This window comes from Idiotropiscis lumnitzeri, unplaced genomic scaffold (assembly GCF_059441095.1).
Source record: "Idiotropiscis lumnitzeri isolate Australia: NSW breed Sydney's pygmy pipehorse unplaced genomic scaffold, RoL_Ilum_1.0 HiC_scaffold_38, whole genome shotgun sequence".
Taxonomy (NCBI): Eukaryota; Metazoa; Chordata; class Actinopteri; order Syngnathiformes; family Syngnathidae; genus Idiotropiscis; species Idiotropiscis lumnitzeri.
Window position 1 is genome coordinate 434365 of NW_028283576.1, and position 11093 is coordinate 445457.

The following is an 11093-nucleotide window of genomic DNA, read 5'->3' on the forward strand; positions in this document are numbered from 1 at the left end:
CAGATAGGATTGCTTATAATAAATCAATTTCAAATGATAGGGCAAGTGAGAAAGGGGCCATAGTCAGATTTGCAAGGGGAAAAATGGAACAGAGTAACAGAATTAGAACCTGTGTGGTTGAGGGACCCAGAAGGCCACTGAGTTGGTTGCATGAATTGAAATTAGTTTTATTTTTACAGAATAATGAGAGCCCAAGTTGTGGGGATGTGATTAATTTACAGAAAAAGTTTAGTGATGAGATAATTTATATTTACATGATTCAATAGACAAGATATATCATTTTGATGATGGTTTTTACTTAATTGTATACTTGCGTCTCCTTCAGAAAGGGAGAAGTAGGTGTTATGAAATTTTAACAATTGGATGAAGCTTCTGAAAGTGAACATGAGGAATTTTTGCAAAAACATAGGTGTTTCTTGATTTTTTTAAATTTTGATTCGAGACATTGGTAGGTTTGAGTGGTTGTGGAAAAACTACAGTGAATTTGGAAATTAGGAGCAGACTGTGGAGAGGCTCTTGTGAGGAGGAGGATAGAAATTAGATTTTGCTTTTTGGTGAATTGAAGAAATAAATATTTTAGATTTCATATTCCAGTTGATGATGTTTATATTAAAGTAGGCCAGAGATGCAATGAAATGCAGAAATATAAATGATACAGGAAAAATTTGGCAAGGGCTATAATTTTCATTAAAGCAGAGAAGAAATTAGAAATTGCAAATAACATTGATGTGTACTTGTCCACTTTGAAGTAGAATTAACATGTTCATTTTGTGATAAGAAATTTGTGATTATGTGAAAAGGGAAAAAGAGAATTACAGGCTTTTCAAATAAAACAACCTAATTTAAATTGGCCAACTTGTAAAATGGAAAAGAAGATTCTAAATTATGCACAAAAAGCTTGAACGTGTTGAGCAGAAGGAAGAAAAAGAGAAAACATTTGAAAAAAAGAAGGAAGCAGAGAGTCTTGTGATAAACAATAACTTTTCAGGACGAAGAGAGAAGCAACAGAGGATCACATGGCGAAAGGAAAAAAAACTAACATAAAAAGTGTGTGTAGAAGGACTTCTACATCAACATGCGTTTTGCTTATTAAGCCGTGATACACTGACAATTGGACTTTAATATCAGAATCAATAAGCAAGGGCGAATTTAACCAAAAGTCAAAACTTTAAAAGGTCGCATTGTCAGTGATAAGCGGGAAGAAAAATAGTAATAAAACTTTGCCAGACCACTTTTGTGTAAACACTTTCCTTGGGACTTTCATGACCTCCATTAAGTCCCTGACCTTTCATAGATAAAGTTGGAGCCCAAAGTCTCTCAGGGCTGTAATTTATGCGGCAGAGAAAGAGCCCAACAGGCTTGGGGTGAGTTTAAAACAATAGTATCATGGCCATAAAATGGGTTGTGTATGTTGGAACTTGTGGAGATACACTGCAAGATTGTATTTACAAAGTATCTTAATGCACTACCAAATTATTATTATAAGCCATTTGGGCAAACAGTGACTGCAAAAAATGGCTTCATGGACTTGTGTTGCTGCAGAAACACAGGAAAGTGAATCCATTTGCATATTAGTCACAACAATTTGGATTTCGTGGCAGAGAACCACTTAAGAGTGTGATCAAGAGCTTTCACTGCTGCTTTAAGGAATGAAAAAAATGACATTCCATCACACGACATTCACATTGCACGGCGATTTAATTGTAACATTACATTAATAAGGTGCGATGCATTTAAGCCCAGCGCCATTCTTTTTCCACGCACCATTTAGAAGGCGCCACACGACTGTGGAGCCGTCCAAATTTTCACCAAACCCATGACTTGACTTTTTGACATATTTTCCTCCCGACTGGAGGAGTTAAGACGTGTAGGACTTGAAGACCAGGTGCACCTTCCAGACTGATAAGAAAGTGTCTGAGAACCAAGGTTGTAGGAAGAAATCACGCTGACTTTTATGCGATGGGAGTATTAGTAGTGCGATACCAACAGATAACTTGTAAAAGAGAGAAATTGTTAGGATAAGCAGGAAGAGCGTAGGCGGTTGTGAGCTAATTAAAATTTGGAGTTTCCCATCTTGTATGAGCTGTATGGTTACAATGTGAACTCACAGTCAAGATAAAATGTTCTTGTGTTCTGTTGATTTTGGGCGAACGGGTGCTTTAAAAATCACAAAAGATAAAAGAAAAGTTGCGCATAAAGCACGTCTAAGTAAGTATTTGTAAATAAAAAAAATTTCTGAACAGAAAATGACACGATTACGATTGAATAAAGGCTGGAGCCAAGCCATAACCTCAGAGTCAACATAGCACAAGAGGTTTCATGAAAGCACACACACACACACACACACACCCCCCCACACCCACACCCCCCCCCCCCCCCCCCCCACACACACACACACACAGTAAATCAACTTGACAAGTTGATCTCAGGCCAGGGAAAAAGGCACCACTAATTGAACATGCATATTGGGTGGACAATGATGCAAACATTGAGTGACACACGAGCAGATAGTCGTGTGTCAACAGGGGGAAGTATGATATGAAATTGTTCCCACATACAGACTTTTCAACAAAAAAAAATTTTTTTTGGACACTGTTATTTGTTTGGGTTGCAATATTGTTTGACTATGATTGATATGTTTTCAAAATGGATCAAGCTGTTTCCAACAACACATGCTGATGCTAAAAACGATTGGGAAAAGTGTTGTGTAATCAAATTATCCTGACATTTGGAATTTCAAGAAGTGATTTGAAGTGAAAATGATGCATTTTGTGAATGATGTTGTAACAAGTGGGACAGTTGTTAAAAATGGACTCAAAGCGTCACTGTGCATAAAGTCTGCAGGACTTGTGGAACGCACTAATGAAAAAAAAAAAAAAAAAAAAAAAAGGAGACAATGGCCAGACTGTGTTTCAATCACAGCAATGAGGACAATGCCAGCCGAAGGAAGGACACTATCCCCTATAGACTCTCAGGTTCATCAGAACCACCAACAAAAAACATGTTTGACCGAAAAAGATGCAAAAGACGCAAATACTGGTCAAGTGTTTTTCTGATTCACAGAGAATTCACGTCCGTGTGGAAGACCAACTCTTCTTCAAGGTGTTGAAACGACTCCGTTGGGGGGAAGTGAATGCTGAGATGGCCCTCGCCAGATGATGGCGGTGACCCCGACGCTGCAAAGGTCGCGGGGCGTGGCAGCTGGATCCACCAGTTGCAGTACAAGCTTCACCGGTTTCCAGCTAAAGGCCTAGCAACGCGAATCCCTCCCCGAGTCACAATCTCGGACCACACGCACATCAGAACCACACCACCAGCCACAGATACGAATGTTGAAGCCACAGAATAAAAAGATTAGATATGGTTTGGAAATTAATGACGTACATAAAGAAATTTGAACCTTGATTGAAGAACATAATTGCATTTAAAGTTTTAAAAATGAAACAATTATTGATGTTATGACCACTATGAAGAATTTGAAAGACACAATATATATCGGGATAATTATGGTTTTCATTTTTTGTTATGTGTAGTCTGTTTTTGTTGCATTATTTTTATGACAAAAATGATGATTAATTGCATGTTTGTTGCCCAAAAGTAACATTACAATCTGATTGATGTTGAGTATGACAAACTCGAACTGGACAATGACGAACTCGAACTGGACACTGAAACGTAAAATGAATATGGACTTGTCGCCCAAGCCCCACACACGAAGATCCGGGAGGTAAAGACGGCTGTCTCCTCCTACAGCGAGGCAAGGGGCCTGCATCGAGTCCCCCAGAGACAAGCTCTGCGTGGAGACAGTTTTGTTATTTTTCACTAGGCACATTGAAATGTATTTTTATATGTTTTATTCCCTGATGACTCATCTTAAAGCCGTATGGACATGATTTAAATCCGACAAACAGGGGGGAAATGTGAGAGTATGTAAATAGTTTGTGTATTTTTAATCATGTTTTTTATACACTATTTGTATCAATGATAATTACACACACAATCACAGACACGCACATCATTGCTTCAGCACACATGCGCACACCCACACGCTTGTTTTAAGTTTCACTTTCCATAGGTTTCGTTTTTCTCTGAATAAAGTCCAGAGGGATGGGCGAAGGAGTCAGTGAGAGTGCGGGAGAGTGAACTGGCAAGACGTCTACTTCACTTCCTGGCTTCTCCTCCCATCGCGATGGAGAAAAGACAAAACCTTCCCTGGTTATTCCTCTGGTTCTCTGCATTTAATTCAGTCTAATGAAGGCGTCAGGACCTTTTAAACCTGACAGAAGTGCAACACCATCTTCAGACTTGATTGTTGGCCAATCCATGGCTTCCTTTAAATATGCTTCTGCTATCATGAAGTCATCACCATAAAACTCCTTCAAGATTTGTTTTGCTTTGGTATATCCTGTCAGAGGTTCCATATGGATGCAGCTCTTCACCAACTCATGTGGTTGTTCACTAGTATACTGCAGCTAAAATTGAAGATGATCACGGTTATCACTTGTACGGCCTTCAATCCCATGTTCAATGGCACCTATACAGGTTTTATAATGCAGAGGGTCGCCTTTAAACGTAGGAATGGAAAGTTCGGGAAGTAGCGATGCTTTTTGACTCTTTGCTAAGTATTCTGCGACACTGGCTTGCTGTGAGATTGCTTGGCAAAGGCCATCAAGCACATGTCCCTGTTGTTCTCTACTTTCTGTCTGATGTGGAAATCTAGCCATTGGAATAGTCGAAGTGGGAGCATTTCAGGTCAACACTGCTTGTTGCTCTGATAGGCTGTGATGGTAATTGAATGTTTTTCCTTGTTTAAATTGTAACACACTCATCAGGAATGTGGATACCATCCTCCTGGGTATTTTCATATCTTCTCAAGACATCCAATTTAGCATCAGACTCAGGGAGTGCCGTTTGCATTGCATGCATTTCCTTCTTTGCCTTAATTGCAGCTTCTTCTTGCTCAAGTGCCAACCTTTGTTGTAAATCAGCAGCCTTTGCCTTTAAACATGCTCGTTCCATTTGAGCCTTTAATTTAATTGAAGACGTTGACAGAAGTGAGCTTCTGTCTGTTAGATTCTTTACTTCTACTTCTATGGGTGTAGTTAGTTGATGCAGATCTACTATCATCAGGTGATATTTGTTTATTGCATCCTTCCTCTGCACGTTTCAAAACGTCCTTCTTCCATTGCTCACATTTCCATTAATTACATTTTTTGGATCAAACCAGTTATTTTGGTCATCGGCAAAATCCTCTTCAGTCTTTAAATTTTGCACACCGGAATTGAGGTCCACAAATTCTTGCTCCATGCCGCTAAAGCAAACACGAAGCTCAGTTTTTTACAGCGTCAACATTTGCATCATCCTCCATCAATTGTTCAATTTGACGTTGCATGGAGGTCAATTGAGCAAATTTGCACCTGCGTGCCTGCATCCGTTTAGGCTTGTGATCTTCTACAGCTTTTCTCCGTCATTTTTAATGTCCGCTTTCCACTGTCTTGTTCCTCCATGTCAATCCACAATCAAGCAAACAAAAACGTCAAACTGACTGTAGCGTCTCAATTTGTAGGTCAGCTGAATGACGATCAAAGTTTTAAGCAGTTTACTCACGCACCTGTTACGTGCACGTCCTTGTTAACTCGCGATGCTTGTCAAGTATGGACGCATGCTAACAGCTAGCAGCTCATTGTCCCGACTGGAAAGTTGCTCCTTAGCTGTGATGTGCCTAGGGTTACACTATCTATCATTAACAAACACAGCCAGCCCTCCTCTTTCCTCTTTCCAGTGTCCTGTCCGCAAGTAGTATTTGGAAGCCGTCAAATTCCACGACGGTGTCCGGCGTTAGGTCTGTTAGCCATGAATCCGTGAACATCAGCAAGCTAGCTCATTGGAAGTTCCTCTCGTGCCGCGTCCATTTTCTTGGGAAGGTATCTAACATTTCCCATAAAAACGGACAGGAGGACGGGGTGGTCACGCCTCCTCTTTGCCTGGCGTTTCGCCCCCGCGCGACATCCCCCGTCTCTTCCTCCTCAACTCGTGGGGGATATCGGGTCTCGCTCCGGGAGTCGGCACGGGGTTAGCACGAAGTGCTAACAGCTGATCTCTTGTGTAAACGATTGATCCGTAGCTCCCAGTGACATCTCCGGACACGATCACGCAAAAAACAGCCCCCAGCAGCAATAAAACCACCGCAATTTGGATGTCCATTGCTGCGATGAGGTAAAATAAATAAAACTGGGTAAAGGAAAAAACACGCAAAAAAGGCTCAAATAGTGAGCCGTGCTGCTTTAGCAGGTAGCCACTCGCGTGGTGACGGAACCGTAAAAACAAATGTGGTCCCATCAAAATCTGATGGGATATTTAAAAATAAAAGCGTGAAAATTTGCTTATTTGTCTGTCGTCACCAATGATTAAAAAAATTAAAATCATTACAAAATCCTCAAGCTATCGTGATACCAGACAAGTTCTGCGGGACACCAGACCACCCCAGTTGTCCACAAAAAGTGGTCACTTCAAAATTTGATGTGGCATTTAAAAATAAAAAAATCACCTGAAATATGCACTGTGATCAACACTGATTTAAAAGAAAAATCTTTAAAAAATATCCTCAAACTATCGTGATACCAAACCAGGATTGGGGATACTAGACCACACCAGCTGTCCACCAAAAGTGGTCACATCAAAATGTGATGTGGCACTTCAAAATAAAAGTAGCCTGAAATTCGCTTATTTCACGGTCATCACCACTGAGTTAAAAAAAAAATAGCTCGAGCTATCGTGATACCAGACCAGTTTTGTGGGACACGAGACTACCCCAGCTGTCCATAAAAAGTGGTCCCATCGAAATCTAATTTGTAATTTCAAACTAAAAGTTGCCTGAAATCTGCACATTTCACTGTCATCATGTCTGACTTTAAAATTTCATTAAAAAATATCCTCTAGCTATGGTAATACCAAACCAGGTTTGGAGGACACAAGACAACACAGCTTTCCACCAAAAGTAGTCCCATCAAAATGTAAGGAGGCATTTTAAAATAAAAGAGCTGGAGCTGTCGTAATACCAGACTAGTTTTGTTGGACACTAGACGACCCCAGCTGTTCATCAAAAATGGTCCCATCAAAATCTGATGTGTAATTTCACAATAAAAAAAAACCCACCTGAAATATGCACATTTCATTGTCATCAACACTGATTTTAAAATAATCATTTCAAAATACCCTCGAGCTATCGTGATATCAGACCCATTTTGGGGGACACTAGACAACCCCAGTTGTCCATCAAATGCGGTCCCACCAAAATGTGATACGGCATTTCAAAATAAAAGTAGCCTTAAATCAGCATACATCACTGTTATCAGGCCTGACTAAAATATCATGACAAAATATCCTCCAGCTATCATGATACCAGACAAGACATATTTCACTGTCATCACCATTGATTTAAAAAAATTAATTAAAAACTAGAGCTGCGAGCAGCTATAAAGGGCCCTCGCCACCCGGACAACGTTGGGGTACTGGCACGTTGGAAATGTGAAATATTTCCGAGAAATAACGTGAGGAATCTTCAAGAGGAATTTGCTTGTAGTTAAAGTTAGAGCAGCTTTTGTTTTCAAAGCCTCGTCAATGTTTGAAGTAAATTTGTTGGCAGGCACTACAGGTGCATCAAATCAAAGACTAATAGACTGAAAAACATTTTCTTTCCGAGAGCCATCACCATTCTGAACTCTCACACACATGCACACACACACGACCACCCTTACCTTGCTGAACAGCGACGTATTGTGTTGTATTTCTCCAATTTCATACTATTTTCCATCACAATATTTATTCTCTTATTTATCTAATTTATATATTTGATTAAATTATTGTTGTATTGCACTGGAGAGGGGAGCTCCCTAATCTTGTTGCACACTGTACAATGACAATAAAAGGATTTCGGATTCTGATAAATTTAGAATGGCCGACTTCCTGTTCAATTTAGCATACGGCTCCATGAGACTTTTTATTAGGTCTTGGCTTTGTACACACTTCATCAAATTTTCAGTTTGGTGAAACAGAGATATGGGGCTGTTTTTTTTTGTTGTTTTTTTTTTCTAGGGGGCGATAGCGAGCCATTTTTAAACAACTGTACGACAAAATAATAAAATATTGTGAATATTGAATCAACTCCCGGTTGAGTGGACGCTGGCACGTTTGGCTGCCACTGCTCACCGGTAACTCTCAGAAATTTTTTGGATCCGCTTGTTGTACCTGCTTTAGCAGTTTACAATCCCTCCAGTTACAGTGATTTTATTTATTATTATCTGTATGTTGAGCGATCCCGATTCTCATGAATGCCACCCACCGATTGCATAGTCGCTGACGCGTCTACTGTGGCTAAAGTTTAGCTTACCTATCAAAGTTAGCACCTGTCTGCCATGTGGACCCGCAGGCCAGTCTGCTTCTCGCACTTCTGCCTGTTCCTGTCATGTCATCAACCTGTGTCAGGACAACTTCAATCCACTGCCGCTGAACTCCGCTGGATTTACCGACACATGCCCGAGGGAAACGCACCACCACCACTGCTCCTCCTCCCGAACATCGCTCGTCGACCCTTGAAGGATTGTATGGCAATTACCGGCATTTTAAACATTTATGGGACAGAATGTCAATTATTTAATTTAGCAGGTTTATATTTACTGAATATGCTATGATCGCAAAATTCCGGACGAACTCGCGAGGCTGCCCGGCTCACCGTGGCTTGTCATCGGGACCGGGAGGCGGCGCAGGCGACGCAGAGAGAGGAAGCAGAAGCGGGGCTGCAGGTCCGGTGTCTTGCTACGGCTGCGACGGCAGCCCCATAGGCAACCACTGCCGAGTCTGTACCTCACCAACGCCAGATCCGTGGTCCACAAAATCGACGACCTGGGATTACAAATCCTGGGAAACCGCTATGTGCGAGACAGCAGTGTGATCGTCGTCACGGAATCCTGGCTGCACGCAGACGTCCCCGATGCTAGCATCCAGCTGGCCGGGCGCTCGCTACATCGCGCGGATCGGATAAGGGACACCGGTAAGAGACGGGGCGGGGTGGCTCTGTGTTTACGTGCATGAGAACTGGTGCGGCGATAGCACGATCGTCGAGAAGCACTCTTCCCCCGACATCGAGTTCATGTCCGTTAAATGCCGGCCTTATTTTCTCCCGAGGGAGCTAACGGTCGTGATTGTCACAGCTGTTTACATCCCTCCCGACGCTAGCACTAGCACGGCGCTCTCGCTACTCGCGTGCGTCATCAATAAACATCAGCGGGCCCACCCTGATGGCGTTCACGTAGTAGCGGGAGACTTTAATAAGGCCAATTTAAAGACTGTACTCCCAGAGTTTCACCAGCATGTCAAGTGCCCAACGAGGGGAGACAACACTCTCGACCATGTGTACTCGAACATCAAGCACGCATACAGGGCCCTCCCACTCGCCCCCCTCGGCCAGTCAGACCACCTGTCCTTGCAGCTCGCACCTGCATACATCCCTCTCAGGCGCAGATTCAGGCCCACCACAAAGACTGTGAAAACCTGGCGTGACGGCGCCATGAGTGAATTACAGGACTGCTTTCAAGACACAAACTGGGGCCTCTTTGATCATCAGGACCTTGATGTCTACACACATTGTGTAGTGGACTACATCAAGTTCTGCATGGAAACTGTGTCCCTACACAGGACTATACGGACCTTCCCAAATGCGAAGCCCTGGATGTCCAGCAGGGTTCGCTCTCTCCTCAAGGCCCGTGACGCTGCCTTCAGGTCAGGCGACAAAGCCCAGTACAGGGTGGCTCGTGCTGACCTGAGCAAAGGCATCAAGCTAGTCAAGGCAACCTACAAGGGGAGGCTGGAGGCCCACCTTGCCAGTAACAGACCACGGGAGGTGTGGCAGGGTCTACGGAGCATCACCAACTTCCGTGGCAGCAGCACGACCTCTGCAGACCCGAGTGCATCGCTGGCAGAGGAGCTTAACTGCTTCTTTGCTCGCTTTGACTCGCCCCAACCGTCACACCCCCGCACTTCATGCTCCAACTCCCCCCCACTCACCGTAGAGGAACACGATGTGAGGCGCGCGCTCCTGGCTGTTAACCCCAGGAAAGCTACTGGACCCGACGGAATACCAGGCAAGGTCCTCAAAACATGTGCCCACCAACTGTCACATGTATTCTGCAGGATCTTCAACCGCTCCCTGGCTCAAGCAGTCATCCCCTCCTGCTTGAAAACTTCCACCATTATTCCTGTCCCCAAAAAGTCACCAGCCGTCCACCTGAATGACTACCGTCCTGTTGCTCTCACACCAGTCATCATGAAGTGCTTCGAGAGGCTGGTTCTCCAGCACATCAGGGACTGCCTTCCTCCCACTCTGGACCCCTACCAGTTTGCATACTGGGCTAACAGATCCACTGAGGACGCCATCAACACTGCTCTGCATGTTGTGCTGGGCCACCTGGAACAACAGCAGAGCTATGCAAGGATGCTCTTTGTGGACTACAGCTTGGCATTCAACACAATCATCCCAGACATCCACGTCGCCAAACTTGACATTCTCGGCCTCCCTGCCCTCACACGCATCTGGATTAAGGACTTTCTGACCAACAGACCCCAGACTGTGTTGCTCGGCCCCTACACGTCCTCCACCTGCATGCTGAGCACCGGTTCCCCTCAAGGATGCGTGCTGAGCCCTCTCCTATACGCCCTCTACACCTACGACTGCAGCCCGGCCCATGGCAACAACACCATCGTCAAGTTTGCTGACGACGCGACAGTGGTCGGTCTGATCTCGGAAGGTGACGAGACAGCCTACAGAGAGGAGGTAAAGAGACTGACAGCTTGGTGCAAGGACAACAGACTGCACCTTAACACTGCAAAAACAAAGGAGATTGTCGTCGACTTCAGGAGGAACAAGACGGTGCCGCCCCCCCTCTGCATCGAAGGCGTGTGTGTGGAGAGGGTCCACACGTTCAAGTTCCTGGGAGTACAGATCTCCGACGACCTTTCTTGGACTCACAACACCACAGCAGTGGTAAAGAAGGTCCACCAGCGTCTGCACTTCCTGAGAGTCCTCAGGAAATTCAACC